The sequence below is a fragment of the Ammospiza caudacuta genome, chromosome 8, assembly GCF_027887145.1.
Source record: "Ammospiza caudacuta isolate bAmmCau1 chromosome 8, bAmmCau1.pri, whole genome shotgun sequence".
In the NCBI taxonomy this organism is placed as follows: Eukaryota; Metazoa; Chordata; class Aves; order Passeriformes; family Passerellidae; genus Ammospiza; species Ammospiza caudacuta.
The window spans coordinates 12973729-12993817 of NC_080600.1; the positions used below are offsets into that span (position 1 = coordinate 12973729).

At 39.2% G+C, this 20089-nt stretch overlaps 1 protein-coding gene across 4 annotated transcripts in view; it reads right to left on the reverse strand.

Moving 5' to 3' along the window:
- Positions 1 to 20089, reverse strand: part of TFPI (tissue factor pathway inhibitor) — a 57725-nt gene that overhangs the window by 28859 nt on the left and 8777 nt on the right. For 3 of the 4 annotated variants that reach the window (XM_058809683.1, XM_058809680.1, XM_058809684.1), the window contains exon 1: positions 5471 to 5561. The exons of the other annotated variant lie outside the window; for it this stretch is intronic. The gene's annotated coding sequence lies outside the window, so the exon portion shown is untranslated. Of the gene's footprint in view, positions 1 to 5470; positions 5562 to 20089 lie in introns of those variants that run through there. 4 annotated transcript variants of the gene reach the window in all.

The following is a 20089-nucleotide window of genomic DNA, read 5'->3' on the forward strand; positions in this document are numbered from 1 at the left end:
AAAGGCAGAGGATGTAATTAAGTAGAGGAATTAATAGCAGAAGGTAGGATGTGCATGGCCAGAGGTCCATTTTAGCACAGCCTAAAATGAAGGATTAAAAGGCCTAACTAGACAGGATTATAGCACTTCTGATATAAAAGCAGACCTTTTCAGTTCACTGCATTGTCTGTGCCCTGTGATATCTTGCACGGCCTCCTAGGACTCATGTGACACAGGTTTCATTGGTCTTATCTGCAGCATTGTCTCCCAGCTGGCAGAGTCAGCGTTCCCTTTACTATTATTTTATTACATGTGCTGGTCTGGAGCTGTTTTCTCATTCCCTCAGCTGTAAATATGAAGAGTGGGGTGAGCAGGAATTCCACCACCTCTGTTCTGGTGGTGGTACCTGAGTCAGTGATGAGCTGTCAATTTAACTGACTGCCACCAGAGCCTTGTGCTGGCACAGCAGCTTTATAAATTCAGGCAGTGCACTGTGAATCATGAGCATGCAAACGTTACTGACTGAAAGCAAACCTATTTAAATCCCACTCCCATCTCAAATTATTTCCTTTTTTCTGTGCCCTGCTGTGGCAGCTTTCAGCCTGTGTCAGTCCTGGGACAAGGAACTCCATCTGCTTCCTCCAAGAACTTCAAATTCCTTCTTATCAGGAAAGAGAATTTTGGTTGGTTACCTACCTTTCACCATTTAGCTTAAATGCTTTGCTGCTGCACTATTCCAGTCTCTGAAATTACCTAGTGAGACCTGGAAAGTGAAGTGCAAACTGGGAACTATGAAGAAAATTTGGAAGAAACTAATGTTTTTATTAGCTTTTATGCTAAAAAGATGTATAACCTGATGTCACTAATTCAGATTTAAATTCCCACCTTCTTTCTGCTTTTATGAAGGTCATAAATGCTGCTTTTCAAGAACAGGTGATAAAATAATTGAAAGTAAAAAGCTTGTCATATTTTAAAATGGAAATATAAAAAAATAAGTTAATTAATAAACCCAGCACAAGAAGTCCCTTCCTTCTTATATGCCTGTGGACGTCTTGCTTTTTCATTTTCCTTGTTAGCTTCTTTCACTCTTGCTTTAAAACCGTTTTCCATTTTCCCAGCTTAGATCCAGGGCCTATTTTTCCCTTCTGCTGGTCTGTTCACATCTGGCACTAAGTACCTCTACCATCCTGTCTCCACTCACCTTCTGGTGTGACACAGCTGCAGACCCTAAACTCCTCCTCCCCTGAGTTCTCCTTCTTGCCTGGCCCAGTCAGGTGTCCCATCCATGGTACCCATGACCCAAGAGCAGGGAACTGCATATAATCAGCTAGAGCTGTAGTGACAGAAAGCCATGGCTGCAGAAGGCTCCAAACAATTTTCCTAACTCCCTCACCAAGCACCTGATGCAAGAGTCAAAGCTGATTTATTAAAATAACTGCACTTTTCACAGGACCACTGGGTCTGTCTGCAGCAAATCACATAACTATCTCATTTTCATGTTGATATAGCTTTCAACAGAGAAAAGAAATCCTTTGCTCCTATCAAAATATTTTTACATGTGGAATAACGTGAACAACTTGTTTACATAATTTCATAAATCTTAATAAATAAAAAAACCCCTCTACACTCAGGCCTGAACTGCTCAGACATAAACTACCCGTTGGTAGCAAAAATATTGGCCATCTTATTTTCAAACAGGGAATGCTTTCAGTATCCTAATAAAACCACTCCAGAGCACAGGATCCACTAGCAAAACAAACAAGCGGCAATATTAATTACACCTAAGTGCTATGAAGTTTTTTTTCCTAGCAGTTTGGACTGGAAAAGTCCAGCCCATGTGTTCAAGCCTCAGCTGTCCTTATGGATAAACAGAAGTGAATTTAGACTTCAATTAACTTAGCACAACCTGCTTTTCTAGTGGGGAGAGTAATTTCAGCACTATATTATACATAGGTAATCCAGTGGTGTGTAATTTCCCATTTGCACACGCTCAGGTGCTGAAAATACCACAGGCAGGCACAGGAGGAAACTGCTGCCCCAGTGATGCCTCTTAAGACTGGTTTTGGTCATACCCATTCACTTTTTGTAACCTCACCATCACATTTTCACACATACAGAGGTTCAAAACACAAATTTCCCTGATCTGTCAGGCAAATTGAGCTCACCTGGTCTGGCTTCCCAGCTGGAGTCACCACAGCCACTTTTCCTGCAGTGGATTTGTGATGGTCACAAAGGTTAGAAATGCTGAAACTGCCTTCAGTGGGAATCACCCACGACTCAGACTGCCTCAGATTATCATCCTACAGCCACTTTAAACCAACATGAAATAACAATGCCATAGAAAAAAAGGATTGTATTCCCTTCATCTCCCACAGTGCCAGCTCCTCTGGACACAAAGCAAATGCCAATATTTTCTTGAAGTTCATAAAAACAACACCAATTGAGCACTTCCTTTACATAAAATCTGTATTTCTAACTTGCTGAAACTACTCTTTTCAATGTAGCTACATTAAAATTAGTTCTCTTGGAATGCTTTGTTTTCTGAAGGAAGGTTCAATTTTCTGAAAGAAAATTGAACCTTTCTTGTGATACAACTCATACCCTACAGCAAGCCTAGTTTTAATTTCTTACTAAACTGTAACTCTAATTACCTGATTCAGAGCTTCATTCAGTTATTCATCAGGGAAGGTGGCAGCAATACTAGGGATGGGAAATAAATATCTGTATTAACAGCACAGGAAGTAATTAAGAAACTGAACAGAGTTGTGAGAGAAAATGAAAAGGATTAAAATAAATCTATTTGGCTGTGAAGTAACTATGAGGGGAAAGGAATTATACAATTCTCCATATGGTTTTGCTTCATTCTGTCCCCAGGGGTACTATGTCCCCATTGTTAAGTTAAACTGGTTTCATAAGACAAACAGAGAAGTGAGTAATTTGTCCCTGTTCTTAAAGACAGTTTTCTCTGGTTTCAGTGTGAAGAACAACTGCAGATAGGTAAGAGCCCATCAGCCTCTCCTGATTCTCTAGAGAGAAAATGTCTGTTCAGAATGCAGCCCAAACAAACAACACCAATAACTAATGGAATTTGACAGATTTTAAACACTTTGCTCAACAGTTGAGATATAACAGTCATGTAAAACTCAATGCTACTAAGTTCTACTAATATTCGTTTTTTTTAATTTTAAATTTATTTTCTTTTTCCTATGCAAATGCTCTGAGTCCTTCTGGCAGACATTCTCAGAATGAACTGAATGATAACAAAATCATGAAAGTAAAAAAGCCCTTAAAGCAGATACCACCTTATTTTACAATGCAAGCTAAAATTACTGCCAGAATCACCTTTTTAAAGTAAATGTAGATATTAAAGCAACTTTCCAGAATGTGAAAGATTGTGTAACGGTATGTTTTTTCCCCAGAGGAGATTGGGTTTTTTTCACAAACAATCCTAATCCCACTGATATATCAGTGGGAAAAGTCTATGTTCTGTGCCCTAAAAGTGATCCAAGATGCACAGAATCAGAATTGCATAAAGAATATCAGTGTCCCCATGCAGGTGAACACTTGGGTACCAGTGTCTACTGTTTATGCACTTGGAAGAGTTATTTGAGAAACAAACAGTCCTTGCAGGCAGAACTGGAGCTGAGGAATTCTCCTTCTCTAACTGTGGATCTGGACACGTTCTGAGTCTGCTAGGATGCTCCTTCTTTTACACCCTTGCTTTGTTTCTAAGATCACTTTTCCTTCTATTTATTGACATTTCCTCTTCCTAGAAAACTGCCTCCTTTTTAAATGCTGTCCCTCACTTCCCTTTAGATCTAAAATACACACCAAAGAGTCAAAGTTTTACTACTGGGCTTTCAAAGTTACTCTCCAATGAGATTAGGGATAGACAAACTCAATGTCATTAAATTTCTATCTGTCCTTAGTCAGAAACATAAAACTCTAATTCAGCATTTAGAATATTACTAACTGAATAGCAATTAAGTTTTCATGAGCAATATTAGTGGGCACTGCACTAAAAAGTTAATGCTCCTTAAATGTCACATAGCTACGCCAGAGAGCTGAAATGCTTTAAAACCCAAAAATTACAAACTTGGTAATGTACAATGGGAGGACAAACACACAGATTACTGAAAGGCAATTTAAAGGGCACTCTGTGACTCTCTGGCATAAAAGTCATAAAATTTTCAAATAAATGGATTCATCGAGCAATTGGCCCCATGGCTGTTTTTTAATGAACCATTTCACTTGGGGCATTATCTGACAGGGGAAAAGGCCAGAGCAGGATGTACTTTAATCACCTTTACCTCCTCAGCACTGTTCTGTGTGCACTACCTCCAAAGTAAACTTGATCATAATTCTGAAATTCAGCTTGAAGAATAATTCAGAGGAATCTGTGGTGGATACAGATACTTGCTGCCCTCACAGACAGTAATAAATGTCTCCTAGTGAAATTAAATCATGGGCAGAAGGTTCCAAAGGGCAAAGGCTGACAGCTTTGCCCAAGTAGGTGCCTGGCAATTCCTCCAGCACGCCCTTGCTGTCCCTATCTGCACTGACAGCTGCATTTCCTGTGTCTGCCCATAAGACACTCAGGAAGGAAGGTTCATATCTTTACATGTTTCCCATGACACTTTCATGGCTAATTCCTGGAGCACTGACTCAGACTGACCATACACACACTCCTCCCCCAAAACAAATTGCTGTTTTTCTCCCTGCCTCTCATTTCCCATTGTTATGGCTTTTTCTTCATTAAAATTGCATTTTTTAAAACATATTAGCCAATTCTAGCAATATTTCAAAGTACAGGCTAGAATCACTTTGTTTTACAAAGTTACTAAAAATGAAGTTTACATCAATTGTTCTAAGTAAAATATTACAGAAGTCACCAAAAACATTCTGGTTTTTTGGAGCGCAGAATGTGTTTGTTATACTGAAACAACTGGACACCTCATTCACTAGTTTCTGGTACATTTCAAATATACAGTGAGTGAAATTGGCTTCTGTCTTAACAGCTTTATTTGATTGTGGTAAAATCTTCCTGTACTTCTCAAAACACGAATTGCTTCAGAAGTTAGTTGCCTCAGGCTGATTTGAAGCAGCCTGGCAGACTACTCTGGATCGAGCCTCTCTTGCATCCACTGTAAAAAAGCAAGAGCTTTTCTTCAAACTCAAGCTATTGGTCAGAATTAACTTATTCAGCTTTAAGACAGCTTCCTTTCCAAGAACTGATTTAGAGCTTAAAGTACCTGAGACTGAGATTATGGCAATCAAACGGTAGTTGTATTAATCGTGCAATCGTTCGTTGTTCTGCTGTTTAAAATCTGGAGAGGAAAAGTCTCTCCCTTTTTGCAGCACTCTGCTGGACTTTGAATCTAAACATCTGACTACTGCCTGTAACGAAAAGCCACCAGCCGAGACTGCTTTCGGCAGCTAAAGGGAAAAGAATTACCGCGTTAAAACCGAAAGTCTGTTGCAAAGTACTCACCCAACTCCTAGCAACAGCTCTTGAAGAAAGAGGGAATTCCTGAATCAGAGCTGGGTGCGATCCTCCCCTAGCGATCCGCGTTGGAGGGGTGTGGTGTGGAGCTGCACAGGGAGGGCTGCGAGCTGGTCCCTGCCTGCCGGGGATGGATTGCTCGGCTGCCGCAGCTCGGTGTGGAACCGCAGCCCTGGCACGGGCTGGCTCCGGCAGCAGGCAGCGATCCCCGGGGAGGAGCGGCGGGAATGCTCCCTCTGCCCGGGGCTGGGAGAGCTGCTGCCAAGCACCACGGGCTGGAGCGAGATGCGCCTTGACAGAGTGAGGGGCTGTGGGATGGTTCAGTCGCTGTCCCTGGCAGGCAGGCTCTGGCATGGCCCGCGAGGATGCTCTGTTATTCCCTGCGAGTTTAAGGGATGCGGTGTGATGCTGGGTTTTGTTCTTTTCAAACAAAGCCACGCTGCTCAGCCGGCTGTCTGGAGCTGCTCACAAAAGTTATTCTGCCGGCAGCTACAACATCCCATCTATTTAAACATCACACCAGTACGTGCCAAAACTCGAGTTTTAGGGTCATTAGAGTACCATGGCTGATGATAGGGATGGGGAGACCCCAGAGACCTCGTAACTCGTGTGCGCAGAGACACACGGCCAGAATCTCAGTCTTGGACACACAGGATGGGAATTTCCCAGTAAGAGAGACAGAAATAGCAGCTGAAGCACAATAACCTACACAGTCAGTAGCTGTAACTCATTGTAATTATTTCTGGGCAAAGACAAACAGGCAGTTAAATCACTTTCATTGAAGGTTATGTTCAGCTGTTCATCACCATCCTGAACGAGACTGGCAGTTTGTCCTGGCCAGTTAATGGATTAACTATCTCTGACACAAACAGAAGGGCTCCTGGCAGCTCCTTGGATCTCCTGGCTGTTGTTCCTGACTGTAAAAATGTCTGTAATACTTTTCAGAGTAAAGCCAGTAGTCAGCTGAGTCTACTTACTATTAACTGGGTCAATAACCAGATGGATTAACCCTCCTGTAATGGACTAGAAACACTCCCAAAGCAAAGGGACAGTTCAAATGCTGGGGCCAGGTTCTACTCTGCAGTTACTAATTACCAGCTCAGATAAAGCAAGAGGCAAGCCAGCTGCAGAGGTCAGTGAAAAGGAAATGGACACTCTGTCATTTGTGTCACAGCACAGCAAATGAAAATCATTGTGGTAAGAATTAGTGTCTATCAGTGCTATCCATAAATCTAATCGAGGGTCACAACAAAGACAGTCCAAAGCAGATGCACTAAAATTACACCATGACTTAAAGAAATGTCTGTACATTTACAACAGAAACAAAACAAAACAGAAACTCAATAGATTTCAGAAAGTGTACATACGTCTCCACTTTGATAATGCGCCTAGATGGATGAACAAGAATCTGTGTGGATAGCTTCAAACCTGCTCCACTCTACAAGAAATTGACAAAGTTGCTTTGGTTTTAGTTGTACTGGATGCTGAATGGTCTGAAATTACAAGTTCATGCAAATTTATTTTGAATCTAAGGACTGGGCCTGGCCATAAATTCAAGTGGATATTTTTGTTGCAGTTTTTATGAGGTTTTTTTTTTGTGAACACACACAAAAACAAATTTTCATAGTTTGTGTCAATGAGTTAACATCAGCCTTTTTCTCACAAGACCTTACTCAAGTAACTCAAAGGAATTCTGAAAGATGTAGTCCACACAGACATGAAAAAATAAAAGGGAAAAGCTACCATTTAAAACACATTTGATATCTTATTTTCAAATAAGGGGAGGAAAACATATAAAGAAAAGTACTTTAAATAACATATAAGAGAATGAAACCCTTATTTTGATTAAAGGTTAGACTAAAAATGTCTTTGGTAAATAATAAAATGGGATGAGAGTAAAAATGCCACCATGTGCTCAAGGGATGAATACTCAAAAGAAAAATTCCAAGAAAACTATTTCATTTTCAGATAAGCAGTTTTGCTTTCTATTCTCTCGATGTCTCTCCAGCTCCCACATGCAGTCCTCCTATTTTAGCTGCCAGGCATTATTTTAGTTGTCCTCCTAATTTAGTTTGTATTATAACTACAACATAAAAAGCTTCAGTTGAAACTGGAATCAGACATTGAAGATGAAAACAAAACTGATTTGAACCTTTAGTGTGACCAGAGAATTCCATTCAGCTCTGACCTGGCCTAGACAATCACACTAATCCCTGGAGCCTGCTGATAACTCTTGTCTGTCACAGTGGAAAACGTCCCTACCTGAGGAGGTACCAATTAGCAGATACATTCAATAGTGCAGCTAGAGTAAACTAAAGCAGAGGTGCCATGAAAAATATTGTTTCTATATACTTGCACTACTCAGTACTTGGCTCTGAAGAGTTCAAAGCTGAAGTGATTAGAAATTAGTCTTCTGAAAGTGCATAGAATTATTCCCAACAAGTTGGGAGATGAGGGAATTAGAAAAGCAAGGTCTGTGTAAGAGGTCAGCATCATTACAAACCTGATGAACAAACAAACACTGCTTAAAAAGGCACACTGCCAGCTACCCTCTGACCACAGAAAATTCCCTTTACTCCACATTGTCAGCTGGGAGCTCTCACAATGAAGCTGCTTGTGGTGGCAGCCTCACTTTTTCCAAGAGCCAGAACAGGAGGCAATGTGCAATGCCAGGAAACCCCTAGCATGGAGCTCTGCCTCGACTGCTGGCCTGCACCAGGTCGGCAAGGATAACAATACCAATGGTGAAAGTCTTGGCATTTGCAAAATGCTTCCAACACAAGGGTTAGAAATACCTGACTCTTCCTTGAAACACAGCAGTGGCCTCAGGCCAGGTTCTCCACCATATCCCTGCATTACACAGCCTACATTTCCACCACAGAGCAGCAAGCTGGTTTTACACTGACAACACTGTTAGTGCCAGCAGGACAGCAGGAAATGGAAGGTAAAAGCTAATAACTACCCTAAAATCTGCAGAGGAGTGGGACAGGGTCACTGTCCCCTGCAATGTCTGTTACCAGTTTGGATTGGTGCTCATGCTGACTGAGAGGGATGAAGGGAAAGACAGTTAATTACAAATTCAAATTTTCCTAACCTGTACATTTTCATTCATATATAGTGGATGAGTTTTTAGGACAATATGTCATAATTCACCATAGACCTATGTATATGCTGTTCAGAAATTAAAATGATGAACCAATATCCAATCTTGTAATTGTTTTACTGTACCAGAACAGAGAAAAAGCAATACAGACTTGTATTATAAATTCTGTTTGTCCAGACATAATAAAATTAATATTTTAAGCTTTATCGTTTCTGAAGCAAGATTCACTGTGTCACACAGTCGAGAAAACACAAAGGCTTACATAAACTGTTCCTCAAACAGCTGTTCCTCGGTGAGGGTGTGACATTGCCCGAGCTTTAACAGAGTTAAACAGAGTCTGTGATGTCTTGTTGCCCTCTAGCGATGCCATTTGATTTTCCTACTGCTTAGGTCTCAGAGCTGAGAGCTGTCTGCCTCCTGCCTCCAACAAACTGAGTCATAACTTAATGCTTTTACTGGTGCTAGGAGACGGGACAGCACGGGCATTTCTGAATCCTCATAAGGATAAAGAATCCTTATCAATCTGGCAGGAGATTCACCACCAGCACAGCTGGCTCAGCCCAGTGAGCCTAAGAGGGAGAGCTAAGATGTGGTAGTCACTGTCGCCACAGCCACACAAAATCCTAGCTAGGTTCTAAAAGGGGAACATAGAGAAAGAGAGGAATATAGTTTAATTTCCTTTCAGTAGGAGTTTTACAAATAGCTCTATTACTGGTTCATACTTCTTCCATTATAGTGTCTCTGTAGTATTAAATATTTCAATGCTGACTAAAAACATGTGAATGGAAGTGAAAGACCTTCCTTAGTGAAAGCAAGATCAGAATCCAGCAGCTGTCACTTGAAGAGCTGTCTCTCTGATGCACTCCTCTCTCCCCTCCTATTGTTTCTTTCCTGTAACACACGGATCTTATTTAAAAACATGGCTATCTCAAGGGTTTTCTAACAACTGAAACTGAAATGAACATAAAAGGTCACTATTTTTCCTGAAAGCAGAACATTGAGATAGCACATTGTGGCAACTCCAAAAATTTAGGCTTTGTTTCTGTCCTCACTCCAAACTAGCGATAACTAAGTAACACATACCATTACTAATGGAAATGTAGTATTTAAACATCTTTAGAAATATTTAAACATCTTTAGAAATATTTTAGACATCTAAATATTTAAACATTTTTAAAAGGAAGAATCTTCAACACTTGACATCCAAATTTATTTTTGCTGGGCTTTTTTATTGGGCTTTTGTGCTTTGAAAGTCAAATCTTTAACAGGGGTATCAAAGGTAAGTTGGGTAAGTGGACTATCCTAACGTGCTTTTTTTCTTCAGGGGTGAGAAGAGGAAAGGAACTGAATGATGGATGAGAGGAAAGTGATTATCAGATCAACTTCTTACTAGTTGAAAATCTTCCCAAGCTGAGCTACCCAGCCTGTTTGAGCAGCAGCAAAGAAAACATTCCGCATCTGCCTTTCTGATTCCTAAGCCCAGCTGTGCAATTGGTTCTCTTGAAATTCAACTTCTGCTTTGACCAGCAGAAGTACAGAGGTTCTGCAGTCAGCTGGTACTGTTGTTCTTTTTTCCTGAAAGAAGATGAGCTTTCAAAATTTTCCCTCCATCAAATCCAGGGCTTAAAAAAAAGGGTTCTCCTTCTATTAGGCAGAACACTTTGTCTTCTTGTATCCTACAGAAACCCAGTATTAGCTTACCACCAGAATATCATCTGTGTTGATACCAGATGAAGCAGGGGTTAAATACCCAGCATATTTAATAATCTGAGTATTGTTTAGAATGAGCAGGGAGAAGCAATGCAACCCTAAGGATTTAATTTCTCTTTTTTTCCTGTAGCACAATCAAACTACTGCCTCTTGATAAAAAATAGATGTGAGAAACTTTCACATTTCTTGTTTCCGTCTGAGCCTTGTTTCCCTTGTAATTATTTTAATTAATTTTTCTGTGCATTTCTTTTTGCTTGTGACCTTATATAACTCAGATACTTTTTTTTTAACTGATCAATTTCTTAAAAGTAAAAGATGGATAGTAGCTTGGAGCATACTTTGAAGTGGAAATCCTAAAAATTAGTTCCCATTACTACATCTTTTAAAAGCCCAGAGATAAGCTACTTCTGTTAATTACAGGAATCAAAGTACAGCAGATATCAGGAGACATTTGGAATAACGTGGAGATTTCAACTCAGGAAGTAGGGGGTCAGGTCAGAATCAAATGCCACTCATTTTTAGAGCCAGCAGCTTTATGAAGTGTGAATTTCATTAAACATCACAATATCTTCAACCAAAACAGAGAAAGGGATGTCTTATGTAAAAGGACAGTGAGCATTTTATTAACTTCCCTACAAAAGGCAGGCTTCTTTTTTCTTTTTGGTCTTTTTGTTTCATTAATTTGAAAAATTAAAAGAACTTTTCATCATACAGCTGCATTTAGATCTGAGGTAGATCATATCTGCAGCAAAATAGAGTAGAAGTATTACCTACTGAATTCTGTTAAATAATAAAAAGGGTGTGTGTAGGCTCATGGAACAAATTGCCTCACTGGACAAAGCACTTGTTTTAAAATAATATATTCCTTGTTTGGCTCAGCAAATGCCTATTTCTGAAACAGATATGGATTCATTCAACACATCATTTTTCTTGATTACCTTTTTATCATCCTGTTCATTCTCCCACGACATTTCCAATTATCCTCTTAATGAGCCCAGTGTTGCACTAAAGATCTTAGCAAACAAACATCCCTTCCCATCCATGTCCTTTAGGGCTCATTCCAAAAGCAGCCTGAGCCCAGGACTGGCTGCCTCAGTCACTGGATGTCACTGTAGCAGCACTGAGAGCTTTGGTGTCCTATGTGGAAACAGCCAGCAACTACACTTGTATTTATTCCTTCTTTATTATTATCATGGGTTTGCATTCCTGTTCAGGTCGCAGTCAGTGTGAGTTTTATCACAAGTTAAATATTTATAAATATTCAGGCCTGAGGATAATTTCTGCTTTCAGGGGGAAATATTCCATTAAACTTTTAAAACTCTTTCCTTTTTAATTTGTGTGCCCATTTTTATTTCCACTGCTCTGATGAGAGATTTATTTCTGAATATCTTTTTATGCATGCAAACTATACATATTTCAGCTATTACTTATATACATACACACACCATACCAGAATAATATACTTATTTATCAATAAAAATGCACATATTAAATTGATATAATATTTCCTTAATAATTCAAAAATAGTTCCTGGTAGGTTCACATAAGCTGTAAATTTAAATGATTGACTATTGCAATATCTAAAATACCTATCTCTTGCTTTAACAAAAGTGAGACAAGGCTAAACAGTGCAAGAAACACAACTCAACATGCTCAGAATATTGAAAATTGACTAATTTAAGCATGCACATAAGTGGCTTACATTGTCAGAGACTCCTTACATGGGTTTTTCCAACCCCCCTTGAAATGTATTCTAGCAGCACCAAAATCATCAATTAGAAGTATATTCTAATTTATTATTAGTAGTATTACAGTATTATTTAGCTGTTTCTAACTTTTTGTTAAATTAAACAAATTGCAATTAAATGGAGTGCACTTTTAGATAGAAAACCACAAAACAAGCAGAACTTGCCATTCATCGGACTTCCTGCTGATTTCTCAGAAAGCTGTGAGCACTCCTGTGTTTCATCTTGGCGTGGGATGAATAGAAATGAAGGTTATTTTCTTTTCAGAGGAGGTGACTGGGAGGCACTAGTCACAGGTGCTTCTCCAGGCTGCGCCCAGGCCACCTCGCGTGTCATTTTGGGTTTTGCGCCGTGCCAGTTTCCCCAGGCTGAGCCTTCCCCCGCGGCGCGGCAGCTGAATGAATCAGGTGCAGGAGGTGCACAAGCCGCGCCATAAGGAGCAGCAGCAGGAGTCCCCCAGAACATTTTCAGGGAAGTATTTTAAGGGTTTGGTTAAGTGAAGGAGGTGGCAAATGAGGACACCACCACGTGCTGCCAGCTCTGGGGAGCCTGAGCAGCATTTCCCGGCAGGCAGAGCTGGACCCAGCCCCAGCTGCCCCGGGGCCAGACCTGCTGCCTTCTGCTCCCCCCAGCCCACCGTGGGCACCCTGGAGCCCCCCAGCCCCCCCTGCCCCACTTGTCACTTCTGCTCCATCACCTCCTGCCTGCTCACGCTCCACTCACAGGAAGGCAACCCAGGCACACAAGCAGGAAACCTGTTTTCCAATCTGCTAAAATCCAAAATAAAGCATTATCAACAACTACGGTGATAAAGACCTGCCCTTCCTGAGGCTGGGTTGCCCAGACCACTGACTTGCAGTCTTCCATTTGGAGAGGAAAAGGCTTCTCTAGGAATCATAGAGACAGCAAAATCCTTTGGGTGGTGATGGTGAAAACACCACCCAAACATGGCCTCTTATCAGTTGCTATCCAGTATCTAAGCCAGCATCTCTAAGCAAAACAATTATAAGTGTGCTCAGAAGAAGTCGTTAGACAGCTAAACCCAGCCACTTGTTCCTGTGAGAGCGACTGCAGTGCACATGCTCACCAGGGAGCAGATATTTACACAGTGCTTACTTTGGTTTTCTTAGTTTTTATAGATGGGGCAACTGAGAGGTGTTTTAAAAGATTTTATTCCATTATCAGTCTCGATGAAGAGCGAGACACAAGAGATGTAAAACTCAATGCCATTCTATCAGAAGCTAACATATTTCTTTGGTTATAATACTTTATAAAATGTTTTTAGCCTATTAGCTTTTGCCACACAATGCTGCTATTAGTAAATAATAGCATAAATAATTTACTTCATAAATCAACATACCTTATCTCAATATTTACATACAAATATTCAAAACTGCACAAGCTTTCTATCAAGTTCTAAAAATTCTTTACAAATCCATTTCTCACAGCTTACAACTCTCAGAACAATTGCCCATCTTTTATCAAGTTCCTGCCCTCCAAGAAACTGGAAGCAATTTTTTGTTTCACAGATGACAGAGCACTCATCCATCTTCAGCAAAGCTTAAGTTGCCTAGCAGTGAGAAAAAGATTTTTATTCTTTTATTATTACTTTTCTGGTAATAGCAAATAAGTAGTAAATAATGAGATTAGACATGTGGGAGAAGAGTAAATACCAGATTGCACTTCAAAAAAGAGAGAAGTGCTGGATTAGAAATTAATTTTAAAAAATCTTGTATGAAGTCTAAAACTAATCAATCAAGAGAAGACTGTGCCAAACATGGAATACTGTGTACATTGTGGTACTGAAACTCGTGACATGATAAAAGTTGTGTGTCACAGGTCCTGTCAGACTGCTCCAGGTGGGAAAGCCCTTTCCAACTCATTAGGCAAGAGCCACCTTAGATGGCTGATATCCATCAAATTAGTCAGTGGTAAAATAATTTCCTCCTTTCTTCAGAAGCAAAATTACTGCAAGGAAGATGTGGGATTCAAAACATCTCTTCCATGCAACTGTTTCACGGCAAACACACCAAACAACAACAAACCAAAACAGATCCCTGGCAAGATCACCTTCCCCAGGAGACAGAAAATGGAACATAATGCCTCCCACAGGAGTTTTCATTTTGGTTTCAAAACAAAGAGTAAACATCCGGAATGCTGAGCAGCCAAAGTCTCCCAAGTGTGTGCCTAACTCTAAACACAGCTCTGGAATAAGGCAGTGCTTTTGAAAGGAGGAGAGCACCACAGGTTGCTGCAGAGGAATTTCCTGATGCTGCATTCTTATCTCATGCCACAGGTTCGGGCGTGCTGCTCCTCTCAGTGAGTGGATGAATGAAGCAATTTAAACTGTATCCACAGCAGAGCTCTCACAGAAATGAGCTAATGATGGCTCTCATGCTGGGGTTACTCAGAGTGCTACCAGAGGATAAGTCAGAAGGAATCTGAGAAGTCTGGAGGACTGAGAACAATGCAATGATCCTGGTTGGGTCACTACAAAGAAACCCAGTATTCAAGGTGTTTCCTGGGCGCTAAGTGCATCCTTAGTAAAGCAGAGTTTAACAGGACTGTTCAGAATGCTCACAAAAGCTGTATTCACAACATATGGAAAAGTGTGTGGACCCTGTGGGAAAATCCAAACAGTTCTAGTAAAATCCTGATCTGCTGAGTGGCAAATTTTTAACTGGCAAGAATCTCTCACTGCAATATTCTCATCATCTCTCCTGAATTAGCCTGTTTTAATAAGAAACCAGGCAGTGAAGGAGGATTTTCCATAAAGCTTGTGTGCTATTGGTAAAAGAAGATTAAGAATTACTCAATATTTTTCTTTGATCCTCTGCAATCTATTTCTAGCACTATACAAATCTCCACTAGATTCTGGCAGAAGCCTGTCAGCTTATTTGATTACTTTCCAGCCTGGGAGATAGCTGGGGTGATATTTTTTGCTTGCTTACACCACAGGGTAAGAAAATTTGCCCAGAGCTAAGACATTGTAATACACACACCCTGCTCTAATGCACGGGTAACTCCTCTAAAAGACAGATATAAATTTCTTTGACAGATAACCCTCACAAAAACAAGTTACAGTTTCTGGCACTTATGTTTCAAAGCTTTTAATACAAGCTACTTGCAGTAAATCAAACACAGAAACAGTTTCTTCTCAATAGCTAAATACAAGCTGAACACAGATTTTTTTACAGAGTTCTGTGTTGGAACACATTCAATTAAAGATGCTTAAATATTTCCCCCAACAGATTTTATTCCTCCAATTCTATTTTAAAAAAATTGTTGCTTTTTGGAGAAACAGCTGCTATATAGATACAAGGCGTTCATGGGGGCTTTTCATCTTCTCAAGATATTCACATATAATTTGACCAAATTAATTTTTTCCTTTAAATGCTTTGTAATAATAATAATAACAACAACAAAAGTAATAAATAGAAGCACCTTACTTTGATGGTAGATGCAAAAGAAAGCATGCAATTAATAGATGGGTTGAAATATTTCCAATTTTAAATATTTTGAGGAACATGTACAGCAGGTAGATCTACAGTAGGTAGACCCTTCCTCTGCCACCCTGCAGTTCTGGAATGCACTGGCACAGATTCCAGCCAGGAATGGAAACTAAGACAAGAACTATAGATGCAGAAAGACAGATGGTGATTACCAGCCTCCTTTAAAAGGGCTCTGTTCATTCAGTTATTCCTTCCAGGTTTATTTTACAATGAGCTGTAATAGCACACAGAGCCTTTCCTACTTGGTCAGGACAGAGGATGCCAAGTTTTGAGGTTAAATAATTTCACAAGTGTGACAAATGGCAAACTTCTCTCTTATTTTTGTGTCCTTACTACTGAACTGACAAAAATAGGAGTATGAAAGCTTTTTAAGCAAGAGAGGCTCGAAGAGATTACAGACCCAGACCAGGGTTGGAATTGTTCATACACCAAAATGCAAGGAGAAAATGAAGTTTTTCAGGACTTGTTCCACAGAATATGAAGTCATACATAAACGGGCAAAAATATTTTCAAATTTCAGGGTGCTTATTAGTTTCTATTACTGTACTGCAGGGAACAGAGGATAGGGTCAAAAATAACAAGAGAGCAAAGTTGAGTGTTTTTCAGAGTTATGAGTTCCTCATGAGAAAAAAAAAATAAAAGAAATTATTCATGAGAACATATACTATTATAATTAACCATTTTCAACACAGGCATCTTGGAATTTACTATACAATTTTCTTTCTTACACAATGACCATTGATTAAATTAGTGCTATCAATCTGGATACAAATTTGGACTTTTTTCTTTGGATTTATGTGCTTTAGTTTGCTTTTTTTCATATTATGTCAACATTTTAGAAATAAATGAAGAACACAGCATTATCACTGTTTTGTTCCATTTAAAACATAAAGATCTTATGGGTTTCTGAATTTTGCTTTTTGGATACAGACTGTAGGCAGGTGGACAGGCCAGCTGGAAAACAGAAGGAAAAGAAAAAATAGGAAGTTTTATTTGCTCCAAGCAAGAGACACTTATTTAAAGATGAATCCCTGTGGTGGTTTTGTAAGTATTTCTGGGGGAAAAAAAAATCATGCTAAAATATGTCTTCCCTCAGTAAAAAAAAAAAAAACAATTCTGTAACTAAAGTTCTTTTTGCATAACACAGATGATGCACATAATTGAAAGAAGGTTCTTTGATTTTTAAAGAGATTACTCATTTTTCTGACCAAAATATCATTCCCAACTATCAATGCTTTTCTCACTAGAGACAGCAGAAAACTTTTAACCCAAATATTTGTGTGAATAATGAACTACCCCTTCTTTCTGCTTATGAAATTAAGGAGTGCTGATTAATCAATTAATGATCTATTGTCAAGACCTGGCATGTCTGTAGGGCGTATCAAAGCTAAGGTGGTTGAAACACCAAACATGGAAAGAGTTTCTTGGTGACTTGTTACTGCTCTTTAGTGAAAAAGGTTAAACTTAGCAATATTCCATTTGATTGGTGCTGCTGATTTCTCAGGATCATTTGTGACTTAGGTGTAGTGTTTACTGCTATCAAAGAGGGAAGATGGCATTTATTCCTTTGCTGTGGCCAACTACTCCTTGTGTCTGTGAAATGCAAGGAAGTTCCTTCAGCTCTGCAATAACCAGCAGGGCTGGTTATAAACCAAGCCTGGAGCTCTCCCCCAGCTCACAGATGGACCTTGATGTTTTATACCAATGCCTGGGATGTGCCTGCAAAGATCCCATTTACTTTTCATTTCAAAACCACCTTGAAAGCAGCCAGCCTGCTCAGTGTAGCATTATCAGCCCCAATACAATCTGCACATCTGAGGTTAAACAGTGCAATATGTTTCTGGATGGAAATAGGATTGGTGATGATTTTTTTACCCACTGTATAATATGTGAAGATGGTTTTGTTCACATGCTTGGATTTTCTAAAATATAAGGATTCAAACAAACAAAAAACAAACTCACAAAAACACCCCTCAACAAATAAAACCTTATAACACCAACTGCCAACTGTTTTTCCCACTTATAGGTGACACAGAAAATATTCTCTGTATGTGGTACCAAGCAGTGGCTGTGGGGAAAAAGGTCAGTCCTCCACTGATGATATTTTTCTACAGTAAAGAACCACACTAATTCCCTGGTATTACAGTGGCTGCTTGTGAGAATCTCTTCTCCTCCAAAAGAAGCAAAAACTTGAAACAAAGTGGAAAGCTGAATAATTGCCACCTCACAGCTGGAGATACTCCAACATCCTCTGGCACATCTGCAAGTGTTTGGCTCTGTCAGATTGTGGAAGCCCACAGCTCAGAAAAGCAGTTTAACCACTAGAGGGGGAAGCAGGATTCCCAAGGGTGGACCCTGCACGGCCACCATGTGATGCATTACACTTTTGTAGCAGGTGCTCATTAATTTCCATTTCTTCACTTGCTTTTTCTATACTTTCTTGGAATAACACATTAATTGAATTACAGAGGTGTTTCAGTAACCTGGACCATACAGAAACCTGTGAGGTTCAACTTCTCTGTGCACAAGGGGTTCCTATTAATGTCAAAGCCTAAAGAATGCAGAAGCTCTAACCAGGATTTAAAACACAATATTTTTTGTTTTGTGGGATGACACAAATAACACAATCTGATAAGAAACGATGTTTTACTTATTGCTGTTGGTATAAGCTTTAAGGCCTTGAAAACAAAAACCAGAATCTAAAAAATGGGTATCTTAGCAGATGTCAGTAGTAAAGAACTCAGATTTCCTCTGCTTGGAGTTCTGGAGCACTCAAAAATATATTTACTGCTTTAAAAAGCTTCCCAGGGGAACTTCTGTATCTCTTTGGAAATACAACAGTTACTGCTTTGGTCAATACCACCACAAAATTACATAAACATTTATTGCACAGTCCTAAATTTGTCTCTGCATTAGTTATTTGTTATTAAAGTCATTGCAATACAGTCAATGCTTTTTACACAGAGCAGTTTCCTATCTGAACAAATGCTTCTGATTATAAAGACTTCATCTTTGGAATCTGCCACAAGAAAACATGAAGAACACATCATGACTAATTACAAAAGGATGCCAGATTATAATTCATGGCTCTTTAAAACACACACAAACACACAAAGCCCCCTCATGTGGAACATCCACTAGGTCAATCACTTAAACCACTTCAAAAGAAGAAAATAATTTCTTAGTGTAACAATAGTGAATCCTACTGTACAGAATAAAAGATGGGATTTTTCAGCATATTATTAGTTAAATTCATCTTCCAAAATGGTGATTTCAATCCAAGACAACAGAAAGAAAACTGTAAATGAATGGTGCAGCTAATGGAGGTAACAAGCCCTTTTGGTCTTGCAGGATCAATCCACAGGTCACCTCTCAGTTTGCCTGCACATCTGGTAGCTGACAAAGGCTTGATTGTTCCAATTGAAGAGAGAAACCTCTTGGTAGAATGACCTTTTTCTAACTGTTCCTACCCACAGTTTTGGATCTACAGGAGATGAAGAAATAAATACTTGAATGAAGGAATCTTTTTTATTTTGTATGAGATGCTCTGCTCATCCACAGCTGCTGGATTAAAACAGAAAACATGCCCCAAAATGTATGTGCATATGTATGGCATAACTTATTTTCTGAGGATAAGAAAGAGCTAAAAGATTTCAATCTATTTGCTACAAAAAAGGGTCAATGATGGCTTGAATTCATGCTACTTCCAACTCACTACTGAAACATAAAAAGAGGGGATCAAGGAACAAGTTTTCCTAGTTGCTAAGTGCTCAACCACTTCCTGCCCAGTCACTGTAATTTTTGACTAGTTTTTCTTTTGTTTATTTGTTCAGGTTTCTAAGTCTGAGTTATAGCCATAAAGATTGTCTGATACACAGAGTAAACTTCCAGAAAAGATACATCTCTATGGACAACCTAAGCAAAAAGAAATACTGTAATTGAAAAAAAAACCAAAAAAAACACAAAAAAAAAAAAAAAAAAAACAGTCTCTTTTAAGAAGTAACAAATTAAGTGAATCATTTAGTTAGAATCTATTTTCATTTTTTGATGCTTCTTTTTTTTTTTTTTTTCCAAAATGAGCTGTTTAAGCATTCCTTGCTTCCAGGGATAATGCTGGAAACTGTGTATCAATTTAGGGCTTTTGAATTCCAGACCTAATTAAGATTAACTTCTGCAAGATAGAGTTATTTAACAAGCTATAGAACAAGTTATCCGGTCTGTTAATACAACATAAAGTTTTATAAGACAAAATAAATCAGAGAGAGAAAATAAAAAAAGAAAATAACCATTGATAAGAGGGTAAGTAGAAATTATAGCCTCTGAGGAATTAAGTAGTTAACTCTTCAAGCATTATCTGCTGCTGTGGAAGTACAGAACAGACCTATATTGCATGAACAGGATTTGAAAGTAAGAATTGTACCAGAGGCTCTCAATCAGTGTGAAATATGCAAATTGAAGTCATTATTAAGCAATTTTATTCATTGACAGGACATGATGTAGATGGAGCTGAGCCCAAAGCAAGGCAGCTCAACTCTGC